This window comes from Acanthochromis polyacanthus, chromosome 7 (assembly GCF_021347895.1).
Source record: "Acanthochromis polyacanthus isolate Apoly-LR-REF ecotype Palm Island chromosome 7, KAUST_Apoly_ChrSc, whole genome shotgun sequence".
Lineage (NCBI taxonomy): Eukaryota > Metazoa > Chordata > Actinopteri > Pomacentridae > Acanthochromis > Acanthochromis polyacanthus.
This window is the reverse complement of record NC_067119.1, coordinates 18,561,851-18,582,337: the sequence shown is the minus strand read 5'-3', so window position 1 is coordinate 18,582,337 and position 20,487 is coordinate 18,561,851. Positions and strand designations below refer to the sequence as shown.

The 20,487-nt window shown below is 40.2% G+C and overlaps 1 protein-coding gene and 1 long non-coding RNA gene across 3 annotated transcripts in view; both read left to right on the top strand.

Annotated features, from left to right (window-relative positions):
- The window catches only part of LOC127534677 (uncharacterized), a 30,352-nt gene extending 18,107 nt beyond the window's left edge, over positions 1-12,245 (top strand). Inside the window, exon 2 of the long non-coding RNA XR_007942934.1 lies at positions 11,586-12,245. This is a non-coding gene — a long non-coding RNA (uncharacterized LOC127534677). The remainder of the gene's footprint in view (positions 1-11,585) is intronic.
- unc5ca (unc-5 netrin receptor Ca) overlaps positions 1-20,487 on the top strand; it is a 230,232-nt gene that overhangs the window by 80,766 nt on the left and 128,979 nt on the right. The window lies entirely within an intron of this gene.

Below are 20,487 nucleotides of genomic sequence, written 5' to 3'. Positions count from 1 at the left end.
TGTAGTTGTCAGCTGTGTCAAAGAATGCATTCATCCTGTCCTGACTGCACAGAGCAAGCCTGCCGGCTCCTCTCAAAGAGTATATAGCATGCTCCACTCAAAACACATCACTCTGACCACACACAGACACACACACGGGGCAAACCAGGCCACTTTGTGATTGGGCTTAATTACCATAGGAACAACAAAGGCCTTTCAGGTTTCTTGTGTTGCTTCGCTTGCTGCATCGCTCATTAACTCGCCACAGGAAGTTGTTAAAGGCAAAATCCATCCTGATAGGTCACCAGCAGCTGAAAAGGTTCCCAAACAGGAAGTAATCAGGTGCTGATTATCAACATGATGCCAAATGTAATTAGTTTATTTTTTTTCCTGTGTATGTGATTGTACTTTACTTTCGTAGCTGTCAAAAATGCTATATAACTCTAAGAAACCTCTTTTTTCTCTCTGTTTTTACACTTTTCATGGTGAACTTCTAAAGCTGGAACTTTGAACAATGAAAATAAAACTGTTGAACTGAAGAAAAAAGATGCTTCGATTTGTTTTCTAAGTCTTTGCATTAAAGTTGAATAGTTCTTTGGAAGTGAGAAACTGATCTGGGTTTAGTTCTTCACTTGAGCTTTCACATTTTTACAACACACCACTCCTGCTTGCACTCATACAGTTTGTACATCTGTCCTGTTCTGGAGCATCAGAGAGACTTGGAGCCTCTGCATGATATGGATTGCTAAAGCAAGTGCGTTGGTGAAAAGTAAGACTGTTTTGAGTAGCTAAGATTTTATGGCTTTTTAGACTATCTTTGCTAACCAACCTCGATTATCCTTCTGCAGAGGGAGAAGATGAGATTCTTCACATTTTTTAAATGACTTCCACTCTCCCAAATAGAGTTTCTACTGTTGAAACTTTTAAAGCTCCACACTTTACAGTAAAGGAAAGATAATTCAAAGAATACAGAGTATTTTTAAAAGAAACACTGAAAAAAATGAGCACACCTTTTCAACTCTCACATTACCTCTTCTCAGCAAGGGTAAAAATGTTGGGAGTGTTGTTGCATGTTCTCCTTTCTTCCTCTTGTCTGTGCTTCAAACAAGCTGCCTATGATAAACAGGAAGAATTCAATTTGAGATGTGTTCAAGCAGACTGACAACAGCTGCTGGGACATTAGACATGTTAGTGTGCGCTGCGATTGCAGTCATTTTCAGTTAATGATCCGTTCTTCTGCGAAGCTCAGGGGTGAGTGTTGAAAGCAAAGAGAGAAAAATCTCATTAGCGCATAGAAGTAGAGTTTTCTGGTGCTCAGTTTTGAAAATAAAGCAATGAAATTGTCTCATATTATAATATATATATATATATATATATATATATATATATATATATATATATAATATTACACACACTTATGAAAACTTAGTAGGTACTCAAACTCTATTACACAATGTTTTTTTCACTGCTTGATCATGCTCAAACAAGCACAGGGTTGTTAAAATTCTAGACTGCAGAGGCCCGTGAGAGATGGCATGATAAGTGGCATCCACCAATACACACACACACTTAGAACAACGATAAGGCATTCCACACAGACACCACAGACACACACACACATGCGGACAACACACACAGACACAGACACACACACCACACACACACACACCACACACAACACACACACACACACACACACACACACACCACACAGACTTGCACAGGGGTAGTGATAAGGCAATCACTTAGAAGACTTTCTGAACAGATGCAAGCGGGGCCAAATCGATAAGCAGTGGTAATCCTAGAGGGAAAATGTAAATAGCGCTATTCTACACACAGAACAACCACAATTTTAGAAGTGTAGATTACTATTTGAATGAGAGCCACAGCGATGCAGACTGTGGCAAACAGAGAGAAAGAACGAGAATTGCAGCAGAGTGAGAGAGGGGAATAAGCTTGGACAAAGAGGGGCTAACTGGGAATGCCAAGAAAGGCACACCGAGTGGGAGAGGGCGCAATGACATTAAGTGTGAAATATTTTTGAGGAGATGAAAAAAAAAAGCCAAGTAAATATTTTTGGAGAGGGTTGGGAAGAAGGCGAGTGAATTTCGTCAGTCTACTGTGAATGTCTGGTTTAGATATACAGCCCATTTTTCTCACACCAGACACTTGAGAAATCTCTCTCCCACCAATCACGTTTCTCTCGCTGTCACTTTGCTTTTAACATGATGCTTTTTTTTCTGCATTAATCTTTCACTCTCTATTCTTTCCCTTCAACACACCACTCTTGTCTCACATCTGACAAGCAGAAACAAATGCACACACACAGATGTCCAAGTTTTGACGGCAAAGCCAGAACAGGAGCAATTACAGTCTATTCTAGTGCCCCTGTGTCTCATCACCCCTGATTGGTTCAAACAAGACATTGCTCATTGGGTCTGTCCTCCATCACAGGGAACATAAGCAGTGAGCACATTTAGCCCCTCACTTCCAGCTGATGCCTATAATGTGGCATCTAAGATTTCCATTTTTTGCTCATAAATGTCTGCTTTTCCTGTGCTGTTTTGGTAAATCCTCGCATGGTAATGTTCCGAGAGATGCAGTGGTGTAAAATAAACCGTATTGAATTATCTCGTTTGCGCTTGAATGTAAATTCCACATTGAGTTATTCAATGTTATGGTGATGACAAAATGGCCTGAAAATAGAACTAAAGTACGTCCGAACACTGGTAAAAGTTGTGCAGAGATTGGAGTGCAGTATTTAATAATCTACACAAATGTTTGTCTTGTCTCTTCTCTCTCTTTTTTTTTTTTCTCCTGCTCTCGCTCACCCGGTTCCTTGTTTTGCTTCGGGTTGTCTCCTCCACTGCTGAAATCATCCTCAGGTAAGAAACACCCCTTAACACAAGCCGATGCGTCACGTCTGAATACCGAAAGAGCAATGTAGTCTCACTTTGCACCGCATGCTGCACAGGTTAAGCTTTGGCAAATCCACAACTGAGGTGGATTTTTATTCAGAAACTAGCAGTGTGTTGCAGCATAGAGCCAGGCTGAGAAACCTCTATAGGACTGTAGGAACTTCCTAAGCCGTGAATGTAAACAATACTGCTGGAAAGATGCAGTGCAGGTTTGTTGTGTGCTGTATGTGCTCTGCAGGCCTAAAACTGTTATCTATAAATGTAGTTTTTCAAATACATATTGGAGGAAATTAATCTTTGTGGATTATGTTTTAATGGTAATTTTTTTTTTCAAATTCCAGTAGTATGGCATGCTCATACTACACAGGAGTATCAGTAGTTTTTAATGGTTTAGTATCTAAAGAACATGCTGCCAGAGACAAAGATCTACTTTCTCATTTCAAATATTATTTGGGCTTAACCCATATGTCAAGGTTAGATATGTACGCAAGGTTCACAGCATTGAGGTCTAAACTCAAAGGGTAATTTTAATAGCCTGTCTGCCTCCATTTCCTGTGACTGAATGTTGCCTTGCTGTTTTGATTCCAATTTTTCACCCACATTGGCCACTGTGGGTACTTTTTCTCCCACAGCTTTCACACCTAATTTTATTGTACGTATAGGAATCATAAATGAATAATTGTTGACCCTGAGACTGAGCCATATCATTGGTAACGTATATGCCATTTAGCACCAGTAGCACAAGAGTGCAAATAAGAAGCTTTTGTTGAAATTGTGCTTTTCGAGAGGCATGCTTTGTGCTGGACAGCGTGGGTATGCAATGCATACACAGCCACACAAAATGGATCAGGAACAATGGAAAGTCAGAAGTGTGTGTGTGTCTGTGTGGTCCTGTCAGCTTTTCAAAGTAGCACCAGTAGATTGGTTTGTCATGTTGCTGACTGGGTACTTCAGTTTTTATCCAGGGCAAAGCCCTTTTTCTCTGCAACACACACATAAACACAGTGGGTTTGTCTGTCTGTGTTGGCTCAAACTGCTGCCCTGGTTTTAGAATAGCCATTTGTCAAAGTCACTTTCTTTATGTGTTGGAAAATTATGTGGAGCTTTTTTTTTCTCCCCTGCCTGTTTTTTTGTGTGTTTGTGCGTAAATATCTGTCTTTCACTTATCCTTTCATACTCCTGTTTTTCCTGGCCCCGTTTGTGTTGAATATACAGTTTATATGTGTTGACACATACTGTATGCTCTTCTGGAGTAGTTGTTGGGGATAAATGTTGGCTTCATGTAATTTATTTGATAATTTGTCTTGAATTTAAGAAGCTTGTCAACATATTGTAGAAAGTGTGGTGATAATCATTTTTTTATATGCTGGCCACCCAGATTCCAACAAGATAAAATAGGTTGTAATTAGTATATCAATATATTTACAACAGCTTGTGGGTGTAATTGTTCCTGTTTAACATGATTGAGTTTACTTGGGTCAACCAGGTGACCATCGTATCATAAAATGCTGCTATTACACAATAAAGTTTGCTATTCACTGGCCATGCATCATTAAAGGTACATAAGATCTGAGCGGTTTTCTCATAATATAGATAATTTATATACCACTGTTAACATAGCCAAGCATAAAGTGCACATTATTCTCTTCCTTCATTTTTGCATGCATGAATGTGAATGTGTTCACCTATTGTGTGCGCTCATATATATAGTATCTGCGTGGGTGTTGAAGTGCAGAAAACAAGCATTTAATTAACATAATCTTAGTGTAACTTTAACTTTATGAACCATCTAGTGAGAGGCAAATGATCTGGCAGAGATGAGTGCGTGTCTTAAGAGCCACGTGCACTGAGCAAGTACGAGAGATAGATACTGAAAACAAATTTGACTAATGCGCTCATACAGAGAGAGTAAAGCGCAGACATAAACCGATAACTACACTGTATTACTTCTATAGATAATCATGTTACCCTGTGGGACAATATTAATTTTATTCTAATCATTCATAGTGTTCCAACAGTGAGAGCAGCGCGGAGATTTGCGGGAAGACTCATCAAGCAAATTGGTTTTAAATGAATTGGATGAAGAGAGAGATATACACTAAACACAGACAGAAAAATGGATTACCATACAGTTGCACTAACAGCTCTTCAGCTATTACTTTAGAGTCAGTGGTGAGCAATGAGGACAGTGAGTCTGTATTGTACAGCTATCAGCCAGCTGCTTCCCAATTATACAAATGGAGCTCTGAACAGGTGGAGGATGGAGGAGGATTTTACTGGCCCAGCTCGGTCTCTCACAAACATATGGAACTAAGTGTACGTCCAGTACGCTATATTATATAACGTGCACAGATAAACAAAACACGATGCCCAGTAAGAGCAGAATTCCGTGCATGTGTGTGGGTTCATGCATTCATTTGTGCTTTCAAAGGGATGTTTGCAGCCTAGATACATATCATTTTCATTATATTTGTGGCCACATACGGCTTTGACTGATGTTTAGATGTAGGTTATTTCTGCATTAGAATTTTTTTATTAGTTTTCTGGATTTGAGCACACCTTGCTGTGCGTTGTCCCTTGTGTGCGTCTGTGTAAGAATTTGTGTGTGTGCGTTTTGGCAGAGTCTATGGCTGTGCACAAACAGCCCTCTGTGTAAATAGCTCATTAGTGGTGGTGGGGGGGGTATACCCTGTGTGTGTGTGTGTGTGTGTGTGTGTGTGTGTGTGTGTGTGTGTGTGTGTGTGTGTGTGTGCATGTGGTGTGCTCAAGTGTGTGCGTGTCTTTGTATGTGTTGATTGATGGGGTCACAGCAGGGTGCCAGGCCTACTTACAACCTCCTGCTTCCCTCTTCCCTCCGCTCCCTGTTCCTCCCTCCCGTTGCTCTGTTCCATCCTCGTTTAATCTGGCAGCGGCGGCAAAGGAGAGCGGGGAGCGAGAGTCACCAAGGGACACTGCTCGTCTTCAAAGATCACACTCATGCCTCTCTTCCCCTCGCTCGTCACCTTGTCTTTTTACTTTGCCCTCACTCCTCTCTCCTCCCTGCTCGCTCGGTTTCCTCCTCCCTGCAGTTTGTCTTCATTTTAACTTCTCCCCGCCTCCCTCGTCTTCCTCACACTGAGAGACAGCGCGCACAACAGCGGTGATGCAAGACGCCTTGTCATTTTTTGTTTTGTGTTACCCGCTTTTTGTATAAATTGAAACTCCTCAACCCGTGAGTTGTTTTTTTTTCTTCTTCTGCATTTGAACTTATTTGAAATCTAAAATACTATTGGGAATGTCACCAAGAGAAACCCAGTCTCAGATGGGCCTCTGTCTGACACACTTGTATATATTCCTTTCATCTTCTGTCTGGATATCTCCCTGATGTCTGATACCCTTCAACCCCTTCCGTTCCTGTATTCTCATTTCATTTGTGTTTCGCATCCTCTTTCATCTGCATTTGTGGATTCGCACTTTTCCAAAGTCTGACAGGAAAATTGAAGTATCTATCAATCTACAAACATCTTTGAACGTGTGGAAAGTTGCAGCAAAATTTGAGACAAAGAGGGAAATTATAACTGTAGAGTGACAGTGATAGGGGTGGAAAGATAGAGAAAGATTAGGAAGGATGAACCTTGTAAACCTTTGCTAGCAGTGATACATAAATTCAAATGTGAAGCTGAATATCGTCCAAAAAGCAGCATATACTGTTTTGGTTTTTGGTATTTTGATCCTATTTTGCACTTATGTCCTATTTCATACTTATGTGTTGTTCCGTTCTTTTTTTGCACTTGTTCACTTTTCTGTATGATGCACGCCGCCTGCAATTTTCACTGAATGACTATTCATACAACATATTCGTATCCGTGCAGTGTTTTTGAATTGGCTGTGTGGATGAAAGGTAATTTTACTCTTGAGTTGTTTTCTTTTCCTCAAAGTAGAAATAGTACACAGCCTGGATCAGAGTGGTAAAACGTATCCAGGCCAGTTGTGTCATGACAGACAGCTTATACATGACTCTGTGTCTGTTGTTTGTCTGAAACAAATGAAAAACATGAAAAACACATTGAAGATTTCAATTTGTTTTGCCATTTTAACTTAATCTCATTTGCTTTGATACTGCATTTACTAACTGAGAGTTCATCATCATTCTGAAAGCTCCACAAAGATAGCCAATCATTTGATTAGTGTGTATATGTGTGTGTGTGTGTGTGTGTGTGTGTGTGTGTGTGTGTGTGTGTGTGTGTGTGTGTGTGTGTGTGTCGTTTTTTTCCAAGTGTGTGTGTTTAGCCCTCAAATGGAAGATGAATAGGGGTGGTGGAGGGCATTGTGTGGAGTGAATGACTGCTTAAAGACCACCGCCACAGCTGATGGACACACACAGACACACATAGTCACACACTCTCTGAAAAACCACTAAAACACTTGACCTCTCACCTCGCCTTCTCTGGAGCAAAGTCATTTTATTGGCTCTCCGTCTTTTCACCCCGGCCAGTCCAAACAAACGGTCTCTTTGTTTATGAACTCTGGCTTGTTACTGTGTCCATCTACTGCTGGCTGGTATGGCTGCAAGTGTGTATCTGTGCATACTTGCACAAGAGAGTGCATGTCTGTGCATGTCATGCTGGTATGCATGTTTTTGTGTTGCTTTGTGTGTGTTTATGTTGGTTTCCTGACAAAGAGAAAGTGGTTTTTGATTGTCTTCCTGCGCTAATGTCAAACAAAGGCTTAACCAAAGCCAGCAGTAGCAAGACAGCGCGTGATTGATTTACCGAGAGACACTATAAATGACAGTTGGAAGGGAGACAGGTGGACTGTCAGGACAAGAGACAGACAGGCAGGCAACAGTCAAACATCCAGACAGCCAGGAAGGCAGGAAAGCAGGGGGTAAACACGGCAAGAATGCGTGTTTATAGAGGAGATTTACAATCAAATGGTCTCGCTTTAGGTCTTCTTTCTGCGGAGTGGATTAGAGAGTAGCTCAAAGTAAACATTAAATAAGTACAGATATGTATCTGAGCGAAACGGTGGCACAGATGGGAATCGTTGAAGGAATGGACATGAACCATATTGAAAGATGAATGAGTGCAAATTGGAAATAATCAAACTTTATGGTGTTGCTATGGAAACAATGGCAACTATAGAGCTGGGAAGGAGAAAAAGTACAGTAGAACAGCTTAATTATAGTGTACATGCATACATTTATGTTAGAATATATCTTCCTGAACACATGTAGCTTTGCAAATGTGCAGAATGTGGTGATTATCTGAAAGAATATTGTCATTTCTATCTGTGCTCATGTATAGGTATTTATGTTCGTGTGAGTAAGATATGTAAAATAAGTTAGATTTTGTATAAGAATGATTGTGTGTGTGAGAGCATATCTTCGTTTGTGTGTCAGAGTGTGTAGTCGCGTCTAGAAAAACTAATAACATGCTCCTGCCTCCAACTCAACTAACATCTCCTCAGGTGATTATCCTGTGAAACTAATAAAAATGGAAAAGGTAATTTGATGAATGAGAGAAAATGAGCAAGAGGGTCTCTCTTATCTGAAGGATGAAAGGGAAGGGAGAGCTGAAATCTATATTTAGCCTATTATTGTTAAGAGAACAATGTGCACGCAGATTGTAGATCAAGGCTGCCTCTTCACACTGGGACTTCATTCTAAATCAAGGAGAAATTTTTAATTAAACACGCAAGTATGGAGAGACGGCATGTCAGGGAAATAATTTCATAGACGGTGCTGGAAAATAGTCAGCTTCAAAACAACTGTTCTAATGCAGTGCCAGTGCAGGCATTGTTTTTAATCACGAAAATATTTATCTACGCCTTCCTGTTCATTTGACTTTTAAATATTTTGATATTTAGGAAATGATCACATCCACAACACTGACAGAAGGGAAGGGATTTATCCAATTAGTTGTATTTCTCATTAAAATGTGAGGTAAAGATGGTAATGTCATGCTGGAAGATAATTGAGACTTTAGAGGTTACAGGGATACACTGGAAATATTAAAAACAAAACATAATAATTAAGAAAATGGCCTTTGTGTGAATAAAAAGACAAGACAATGGATGAAAAGACAGTACTGCAGCTCTAACATATAACATAAGTTTGCTTTAGCCACATTATAGTCAGGGATGAATCCGTACAACATGAGTTGAAGTGATTACTCAGTCTCAATAGCTTTTTTTCTCTTCCTTCTCTCTCCCACGAAATGTCAGCTTTGTTGATATTTTTGCTGCAAAATTGACTTCATTTCATTCTAATTGTCACCTACGCACCTTTCCTTTGTCTCTTTTTATATCTTCTCTTCATTTCCCCTGTTCTTCCCCTTTTTTCTATCTGTCTCTTAACAGTTGTGCTTCAGTGGAGGATTTATTATGGTTGTGACAGCCTTAAAATTGAATGGAATGGAAAGCAACATTTGAAAGGCTTCATGAAAGGAGATGGGGCGTGTGAAAAAATGCCATGTTTTTGTTCTTTCTCCAAGGAAAGTAATCCTCTTGTCACTCTCGGCATGTAGCGTATGCATTTGTATTAATGTGTTGCTATTTGTCTGTAGTAATTTTATATACATCCTCATATTAGAAAATGATTCATTGGTATACATCAAAGAGTTACCGAAATTAGTATCTAAATTTTAGATATTAATTCTGTAACTTGTGGAAGGGCAAACCACATGTTGATATGGTGGATAACAGCTGTTAACAAAGCTTAAATTTATTGTTCCACTATAGCTGTAAAATGGCTTTGTCGTAGTAAAGTCTCTACTAGTAAAGTAAAGAGATGCAAATCATAATAGATGTTGCCTGAAGTGCGATCGAAAAGTTCCAGGACTGTTTCTATATAAAGGTAAAACCACAAAGAGTACTGTTCCGAATACTTCTGCCAGGTTTGAAACACTTGGAGGCCCCTTTTCTAACCACTTGCAAGTGCACATTTGTGATTTCACCATGGAGCTCAAAATTGTGCAAAGAGCAAACTTTAAATCCTGTTTCAAACTGACCAAACATTCATGTCGAGGATCACCACTGGTGCAGAGAGTTGGATCTCAGGCTACAAGCCGGACCAAACAGCAGTCTGCAGTGGAAGAACCCGCATTCTTCAAGACTGAAAAAAGTGCATCAGGTCAGCAAGAAACCAAGAGCATGTTTCTCGTTTTGTTCCACATTTACAGGCATGTGCACTGTGAATGTCTCCCAGGGTGAGGCTGTCATCAGTGAGTTCTACTGCGAGGCCTCAAATTTAGAACATTTGGCGCACAAGTCACACCAACACAATTGTCTCTCTTCGCCTGTCCTACTCGCCAGATTTGGATGCCTGTGACTTCTCCCTTTTCCCCAAACTGTAATTGAAGTTGAAGGGTCACCATTTTGACACCTCAGACATCCAGCGAGCGTCACAGATGGTACGATTACAAAACAAGACATCCAGAATGCGTTTCAAACATGGCAGGAATGTTGCGATTGATGTGTCACTGCACAACAGGTCTACATCTAAGAGGATAGCAAGTGAAATTTGAGACAGGCAGTTTCCGCCAAATGTGCCAATATCCCTACTTTTATAAAATGTTTGGTTATTGGAATTCATTAAATACAAAATAATTGAAAAAAACATTTTCAGAGGGCAAGAACCGAATTTGTGTAAAATACTTGCAAAGTGACATCCAGTGATCACAGCACACTGAGATGTGTTGGCTTTGCAGAAGCAGAAAGGGAGACATTTTGAGTTTACTCTTTTGGGTTTAAAGAAACCTTCATGTTTGGCACTCTGTGGAAAAGAAAACAAATCACTCCTCTGTGATTAAAGTATAATTTGTCATTATTTTTCAGCTGTGGCTTAGTTTCATAAGTTGGTTAGCATTAGCTTTTATGATTTGCAAAAAAAAGAAGGATTTGTTGTGAAATTACAGGGAAAAGCTGGGTTTTTATTCTTTAGAATGGATAATTGCTTATATTGTTCATCATTCCATCCAGTTAGTGATTTATTAATATATTCAGTCGTTCCTCAGAACAATCAGTCAGTCAGCAAAGCATGCTCCGAATTGTCTGCTGTGTAGTGAATACCTTACAGACAATCAATAAGGCTTTAATTCATCGCTCAAAGATAATTTCATGCTCTCAGAAGCCCATTGGTTATATTAATACATCTATTAAGGCACTGGGCTATGAACTTAATATTACTCAGCCTCAGAGGGAGTGGAAGAGGGAGAGAGAGCAGAGTGAAGAGAGTGCCATGACCAGGGCTATCTCTGCGTGTTAAATGAGAGTTTAAACTGTTAATCATCTTGGTTAGCTTCCCTCTCAGATGAGATCCTGCGCTTTAATGGCTAATAAGACTCTAAAACACTCTCCACACTGCCAGAGGAAACAAGCAGTTCTGTAGCCGACCTGAGTACAGACGCTTCCATTTGAACTTGAGCTGCACATAACCGAAAACAGCAACTTTTCTGTTGTTGTTTGTGACCAAGTATTGTACAATTTCTGCTAATATTTAAACCTTTTTCACTTTGTGGAGAAAAATATGATCTGCTCATTTCAACAACTATCCTAAAGCCATCCATCGGTAGACTGGCTTAAACTGCTCCTGATAAAAGAATATTGTGTAATGTTAGGAAATGAGAGACTGTTGTGCATTTTCTTTCTGTTACAGTATGCCGTGGCTAATTACAACGCCACCCTTAGATGGCAGAGATAAAAAAAAAGGGTGACGTACGCTCAAATTAAACATAAGTGGGAAAACTAAAAGAATAAAGACACAAAAGGAGGCAGAAAAAACGCTTTATCAGAGACAGAAAGAACTTGATAAGAGTTGTGTGAGGAACAGACACGAACAATAATGAATGATGAAAGTCCTGATGATTGATGAGTCATCTCCCACAGCAGATAATGACAGCTATCACTCTTTTGACTTGTGCCTCCAGGCCTTTATTAGCTTCTTTTTTTTCTTCCTCTGTACTGTGTTTGCCCCCCGTTTTCAGTATTTAAATGCAGCCAGTGTGTGAAAATGTGTTTGCAGACAGCTGTTGTGGGAATAGCTCGACTGGGTGATCTGTGCCCTCTTTTTGTCAACTCTTATCATCAGCAATGTACTTTAAGTGTAGCTGGGAAACTTGAGGAGACGCTCACAATACGGCCGCCTCTGTCTCTGCGATTCTACAGTGAGTTTTATTTCTGGTAGACCAAGCTGCTTTTTTTTTAACATGCCCTTTATTGTATGCATTTGTGAGGCCAGAAATGAGGACTATGGGAAGCAGTGAAACCAGAAGGTATATGTATCTTGGTAGTGAAAGGTAGTGTAGACTGCAGTATTGTAGAGTTGTGTGTGTGAAAGAGAAATAAAGTGCCTGTTTTGGTCCAAGTGTGGGATACATGTGATATTGAGGTTTTCTTCACATCATATTTTACTCGGATGCTGCTGAAGTGTGAGTGCATGTGGTGTTGAAAGGTTGTGTGGTCTCTTGTCAAAGGTCTTTGACTGATGTAATGTGAGGGTCAGCTGAGTTACAGTGATAATGAAAGAAACAGGCCACCTCGTGTGTGTCACTCTGTGTGTGTGTGAGTCCTGACCTGCAAGACACTGAACAAAGTTACGGCAACAGGGGGTCTTCCCCGCTATTACAAAGCCGCACACCTGGCTTCCATTACACACCAGTTTGCACGCAATCGCAGTCACACACTCTCACAGTCGCACTGTCTGCCTCTCTCAGCCCATCCTGCTGTGTAGTGTGCAGCTGGAGCCATCAGAGCCCTTAATGGAAGCACTTTCCCATTAACTTTAAGGCTTTGTTGTCCACTTAGAAATGCACACAAGCACACACAGTAGAGGCACCCGTGGATATACACACTGTCAGAGCCCTACAACCAGGCCTTTACAAAATTACAGGCCACTTTAACCCCTTATTGAGTGACAGTGGACAATTTGGCTTTTCTAATGTCATTAAAGTGCACACAGGAAGCAGTGATGAGTATTTGTGTCAGCTTCCTGTTGTTGTGTTGGCAGACAGCATACTGTATATGCGCTGTATGTACAATATACAATATAATATAATATAATATAAGACTGGGTGATACAGCCCAAAATTTTGATTTAAATGTTTTTTTGTCTTTTGGTATAGATAATTATTGATATTTTTAATTAAAAACAAGAACACCTCACTTGAAGTATTACTTTAAACTATTCATTTACGTGTATAGGTCCACATACCCGTCAGCCATTCATGCTGTTGGGATTGTGTTGAGGTGGTGCTGGACATGCGAGGGAAACCATAGCACCCACATGTTGAAGCCTCCGCCTGGTGAGGTTTATGGACAGTGGAGTTTAGAGGCCCAGGAAACCTCAGGTTAGCCCATGTTGGGAGACCTACACGTAAGCCTATAGGGAGAGAACTGGAGGTTAGTTCGCTCAGTTACCAAGGTACGACTAGCTTTTTGTGAGTCACGGCAGAATTATGTCAGTTTGCATCTTTTTTGTTTAAATGAAACTGTTGAAAATATGTACATAAAATGAAGTCTCCGGTCGTCTGTATGTGTGCAAGCAGTGCCACAGTTCAAGTCAGTTACATTTTTTTGTCTAGGAATTCTAAGAATTCATCAGTGAGAGATTTATGGATGTATAGTTTGCTTGGACAATGGAGACAGAAGAACATAAATGGAGAGTAAAGAGAAGTAAAAAGAGGAGCAGAGGAGGCATGTAGGTCGATAAGTGTATACGGTACCTAAGCGAGCTGTTTCCAGGGAAAGATGTTGACACAAGCCCCTGACCCACAGCCTGCCACACATAGAAAACACATGCTTTCACACAGTGGCAGCAACACACGAGATTCCTCACAGATCAGTTACCTATGTGTATGTGTGTACTTATGTGTATTTTTTCCTATGAGGAAAACGCCTATGCCTCTGTATGTGTCAGCTGTGTCAAAGAAATGCATTCATCCTGTCCTGGCTGCACAGAACAGAGCCTGCTGGTTCCTCTCAAGGAGTATATAGCATGCTCTCACTCTCTCTCACTCACACACACACACACACACACTGACCACACACACACACACACACACACACACACACACACACACACACACACACACACACACACACACACACACACACACACACACACACACACACACACAGGGCAAACCAGGGCACTTTGTGATTGGGCTAAATTACCAAAGGGACAACAAAAGGCCTTTCAGGTTTCTTGTGTTGCTGTCGCTTGCTCCATCGCTCATTAACTCCCACAGGAAGTTGTTAAAGGCAAAAATCCATCCTGATAGGTCAACAGCAGCTGAAAAGGTTCCCAAAACCAGGAAGTAATCAGGTGCTGATTATCAACATGATGCCAAATGTAATTACTTTATTTTCTTTTCTAAAACTGGAACTTTGAACAATGAAAATAAAAACTGTGTTGCACTGAAGAAACAAGATGCCTGCTGCGATTTGTTTTCTAAGTCTTTGCATTAAAGTTGAAAATAGTTCTTTTGGAAGTGAGAAACTGATCTGGGTTTAGTTATTCACTCGAGCTTTCACATTTTTACACAACACCAACTCCTGCTTACACTCGTACAGTTTTTACATCTGTCCCTGTTCTGGAGCATCAGAGTGACTTGGAGCCTCTGCGTGAATGGAATTCTAAAGCAGTGCGTTGGGGGAAAAGTCAAGATGTTTTGAAGAGCTAAGGTATTATGGTTTTTAGATTTTTTTTTGTTATCCTACTGATTGTCCTTCTGGCAAGGGAGAAGATGAGATTTCTTCACATTTTTAATGACCTCCACCCTCCACAATAGAGTTTCTGCTGTTTAAACTTTTAAAGCCTTCAGACTTTTACAGTAAGGGAAAGATAATTCAAAAGAATAGAGTCATTTTCAAAGAAACAAACTGAAAAAAATGAGCACAGTTTTCAACTTTTACATTACCTTGTACAGCAAAGTATAAAAGTTGGGAGTGTTGTTGCTGTGTCCTCCTTTCTTCCCTCTTGTCTGTGCTTCAAAACAGCTGCCTATGATAAACAGGAAAGAATTCAATTTGAGATGTGTTCAAACAGACTGACAACAGCTGTTGGGACATTAGACATGTTAGTGGCGCTGTGATTGCAGTCATATTCAGTTTCGATCCGTTCCAATGCTACGCTCAGGGGTGAGTGTTGAAAACAATGAGAGGAAATCTCATTAGCGCATAGAAGTAGAGCTTCTAGTGCTCAGTTTTGAAAATACAGCAATGGCATTCTTTTACATAATACAGTATATGTATGTGTGTGTGTGTGCATATATTTATATATAATATACACATACATGCATAAAAAAACTTAATAAATACTCAAACTCTATTACACACTGCTTTTTCACTGCCTTGATCAGCTCAAACAAGCACAGGGTTGTTAAAATTTCTAGTCTGCAGAGGCCCGTGAGAGATGACAATGATAAGGCATCCACCAGACACATACACACACTTGAAACAACGATAAGGCATCACACACACACACACACACACACACACACACACACACACACACACACACACACACACACACACACACACACACACACGCACATACACACAGACTTGCACAGGGTAGTGATAAGACGTCACTTAGAAGACTTTCTGAACAGATGCAAGTGGGGCCAGAATCGATAAGCAGTGGTATCCTAGAGGGAAATGTAAATAGCACTATTCTACACACAGAGCAACCACAATTTTTAGAAATGTAGATTACTATTTGAATGAGAACCACAGCGATACAGACTGTGGCAAACAGAGAGAAGAACGAGAGTTGCAGCAGAGTGAGAGAGGAGGAATGAGCTTGGACAAAAGAGGGGCTAACTGGGAATGCCAAGAAAGGCATACCGAGTGGGAGAGGACGCAATGACATTAAGTGTGAAATATTTTGAGGAGATGAAAAAAAGCCCAAGTAAATATTTTGGAGAGGGATGGGAAGAGGCGAGTGAATTTCTCAGTCCACTGTGAATGTCTGGTTTGGATATACATCCCATTTTTCTCACTCCAGACAGTGAAGAAACTCTCTTCGTGTGTGTTTCTTTGCCTTTCTCCCACCAATTACATTTCTCTCGCTGTCGCTTTGCTTTTTAACATGATTCTTTTTTTTTTCTGTCTTTATCTTTCACTCTCTTATTCGTCCCTTCAACGCAGCACTCTTGTCTCACATGCAGACAAGCAGAAACAAATGCACACACACAGATGTCTAAGTTTTGACGCAAGCCAGACAGAGCAATTACAGTCTATTCTAGTGCCCCTGTGTCTCATCACCCCTGATTGGTTCAAACAAGACATTGCCTCATTGGGTCTGTCTCCATCACAGGGAACATAAAGCAGTGAGCACATTTAGGCCCTTCACTTCCAGCTGATGCCTATAAATGTGGCCATCGAAGATTTCCATTTTTTGCTCATTTATTATCTGCTTTTGCTGCAGTGTTTGGTAAATCCTATCATGGTAATGTCCTAAGAGATGCAGTGGTGTAAAATAAACCCGTATTGAATTATCTCGCTGCTCTTGAATGTAAATTCCACACTGAGTTATTCAAATGTTATGGTGATGACAAATGGCCTGAAAATAGAACTAAAGTATGGCCGGACAACTGTAAAAAGTTGTGCGGATCTTGGAGTGCAGATTTAATAATCTAACAAAGTGCTGTTTTGTCTCTCTCTTTGTTTTTTTCCTCCTGCTCACCCTCACCGGTTCCTGTTTTGCTTCGGGTCTGCTCCTCCACTGCCGAAATCATCCTCAGGTAAGAACAACCCCTTAGCACAAGCCAACGTATCACGTCTGATACTGAAAGAGCAATGTAGTCTCACTTTGCACCGCATGCTGCACAGGTTCAGCTTTGCAAATCCACAGCTGAGGTGGATTTTATTTAGAAACCTAGCAGTGCTGTTGCAGCATAGAGCCAGGCTGACAAACCTCGATAGGACTGTAGGACTTCTATCCGTGAATGTAAACAGTAACTGCTGGAAAGATGCAGTACAGGTCTATAAGTGTAGTTTTCCAAATACATATCGGAGGAAAGTTAAATCTTTGTGGATTTTGTTCAATGGTTGTTTTCCTCAAATTCAATTGTATGGCATGCTCATACCACACAGACGTATCAGTAGACAAAGATCTACTTCCTCCATTTCATATTATTTGGTTTAAACCATATGTCAAGATTAGTGAAAGCTTGATTAATGTCATAAAGACAGAGTCAAAATTTACTTTTTAATACTTAGAATATTAGATACACAGAATATAGCACAATATTTAAGACTTTGGTCTTTCTCTAGTCAGAGTTGTTTAGCCATAACTATACAGATGTTAATCAAATTCCATGTACTTTTAGCAAATATTATCTTAAACAAAGCATGCCATAGGTCAAAATGTGTAACAGTGATTCAAGATTTTAACATGCATACAGTCGATTCAATCGTTTGACATTGCCAGTAATTAATTACAGATCCATGAACTTCTGTGTTCTAGAAATGCTATTTATTAATGGAAATTAGATGTGTTTCAAAAGAAAAGACGAGGTTGGCAGCTATTACTTAGTGTGATTGATGTAGAAAGGTGTTACATTCATACATGCAGAGACTTGATTAAATGCACTTTTAGCAAACATTGAACACAGATGACTGTATGTGTAACTCGACAGTATCTCCATTTTTGTATTGTACCCTTTAATGTTCCTCTTACAACAGAAAAGAGACTGTATACCATACATATCCCATATATGTGGACTTTATGTCCCTTATATCTTGAGCCTCGCTGCAGCCAAATTCCTATTAACTTTGCGTGATATAGTAACAGGGTATTGGATCTTGTTAGATGACAGCGACTGAGAGATACAGTTTTCTGATTCTCAGAGAAATGGCTTTGGACAGGAACAGTAGTTCTCGATCTCCAATTCCCCTCGGGGTGCGTTAAGTTTTTGTTCCAGCTTATCCCTCCATCTAGTCGACTCAATTGTGCTGTTCACTGAACAGTGAAATGGACTTAGCAGCTCCTCAGTACTGTCAGGTGTGTTTGTTCTCTAAAATAAATGAACAGATGGCTCACAAACCAGCAACGGGTCGTGGAAGCTAGAGGCTTGTGTGTTTGTGTCTATGTGCGCACATGCATGAAAATCTGTGAACCTGTGTACATGTTTGTGTGCACACTTGTGTCTATGGTGTTTATGTGTTCCCATGCATCTTGTGTGTGTGTGTGTGTGTGCGTGTGTGTGTGTGTATAGCTTTGTTTGTATTTAGGCCAGGGCAGGAGGCATTTTGGCAGACTGGTACTTGGCTAAGCTTTAAGTTTTGGACTCTGAGGTCTGGCAGAGAGGAGGAAAGTGAAGATGATGATGAAACTAGGGATCAAGAGAAGAATAAAAAGCAACTCTGGGAACACTGGACCTGAAAAAGAGACCATATTAGTGGATAATTGAAAGAAAAAGCAGAGGAGAGATATGGAATGAAAGGATTCCAGGTGTGAAAAGGTTGGAAGTGGAAAGGAGGTAGGAGACATACAATGTAAGCAGAAAAAGAAAATAGGTGGACACCGTAGAGGTGAGAACAAAGAGATGAGATGAAGACGGCAAGACACAGGCTGTCTATATGAAACAAACAATGGAGGAGAGATTATATAATTGAAACCTTTTCAGACATGTACTTCTTTCAGTTATTTGGATGGCGACTGAATGTGTGGGCTTCATGTCTGAGTGAGCATTTCTGTAGAAGTCACAACCATAATCTCACTTGGTCAGACCTGGAATTGTTTCTGCATCACTGTCAACATGACATTAGTCTAAACTGCATGTAGCCGCAGTAACAGATTACCGGATGGGCATAATCAAGCAATGTAGTTCAAATTGTGTGAAGTCATTTGGGGAAATCTTTTTTTTTTTTTTTTTTTTTTCACACGTTTCAGCAATAAGATTTGTTCATAAAGCACCAAAGACACAGTCTGCACACCTTTATCACTCACTTTGCACTACAATTTAACATCTTATTACAAATTGCAATGTCCATAAAAATTAATCTTTATCATGTTAATGACAGAGTAAATTCCAAGTCACATTGTTAGACTCATTAATAACAAACGTAATCCAAGTTCTGATACAACATGAATCGAAGCTGAAGTTTAATTTGTGGCTTCTAGTTGTTTGTAGGCCTCTTTCCCCTTAGTTTATTTAATACCTACAGAATCAAACAGCAACATTATCCAGATAAGGGTCTGTAGAGGGAGAGAGTTGCCTGCATTTACACACATGGAACAACAGAAGTAACTTTATGTATTACTTATAATGAGCTGACTGGTGAGCTGTCACATACAGAATCCCAGTTTAGAAAATCCCGCTAAGTCACGTGTTTCATGATTTCTGAGCTCCGTCACAACTGTCTGGCTATTTTTATTTCACTGTTAATAAATAAGTAGTTCAACTGTCATCACAAATGGATAGATATTCCAGCATTTAGGAAATCATGAATACACATACATTTACAGATGTTAAAGATGTCTAGAAAGGGCTTAAAAGGAGAAAAGAAAGCCACACAGACATGAAGGAAGGTGAAAGAAACTAGATATGATAATGCATGTTTTTTTGCAGAGAATAACAAAGAAAATAGAGATTAGGTAGTTGTCAGACTAGATTTAGCATTAAAAAAGAGGGAGGTGTAGGTGTGTGAGGATAAGGCAGAAAGAGGAGACGAAAACGTAGAAAGGGCAACCGAGGATAAAAGATAAAATTGAGAGGGAGATGAAAAAGTTAAGACGGATCGTGAGGAAGGACATCATTAGGATGAGGGGCACAGTGGGGGACGATGTGTGTTTATAGGAGAGGAGAGACGGGAAGAGGAAGATGAGGGCTGGGGTACATTTGTTTCAAACAAAAATAATCTCAGGGCACATTCCCACTCTGAAAATAAAGCAGGAGAAAAGAAGGGGGAAAAAAGCAGAACCATAGAGGAATAGCTAGATGAAGAAAGTGGTTGTGAGGACAGACAGAAGGTGTGGAGAGACCCCTGACATGAAGAGCAAGTCACCCAAACTCAAGTTTAATTAGCATATGTAAATTACAGCTACCTCTCGTGTGTCTGTGCTCTCACCTCGCCATCTTCCTCCCTCTTCTGTCTCTCACCTTTTTTCCCCTCATTACTCTCACCCATCACCTGTTCATCTGCTTTTCCTTGGCCTTCAAATCACTTCTTGTCTCCTCTCAATCTGATTTGCCCTGTCACCCTTTTTCCTCTACAGTCCCTTTTATTTACTTGATTATTTACTTGATTTAGTCCCTGAAACCACCCTTTTTTCTCATCCCACTTTCCCATCCGCCTCTTCATCCCTTCCTTTTTAGCTCTCTCTCTCTCTCTCTCTCTCCTGCCTGGCAGATAATGTTGGCATTTTGCTAAGCAATTGTTGATGGTATTATGGCACACTTCACTGGGATATTTATGTGGTCTGTAATCTAAGCCTGTGAATAAACCAGTCAGACTGTGAGATAGCCAGTCAAACAGCATGCCAGCCGGGCCAGTCAGCTTTTTGGCTTCGCTGCCTTTCTGCTGAACTTCAGGGAAAACCTGGTCACCTTGATCATCACATGTATCCCACACATACACACTCAAGTACACACATGTAGCACAT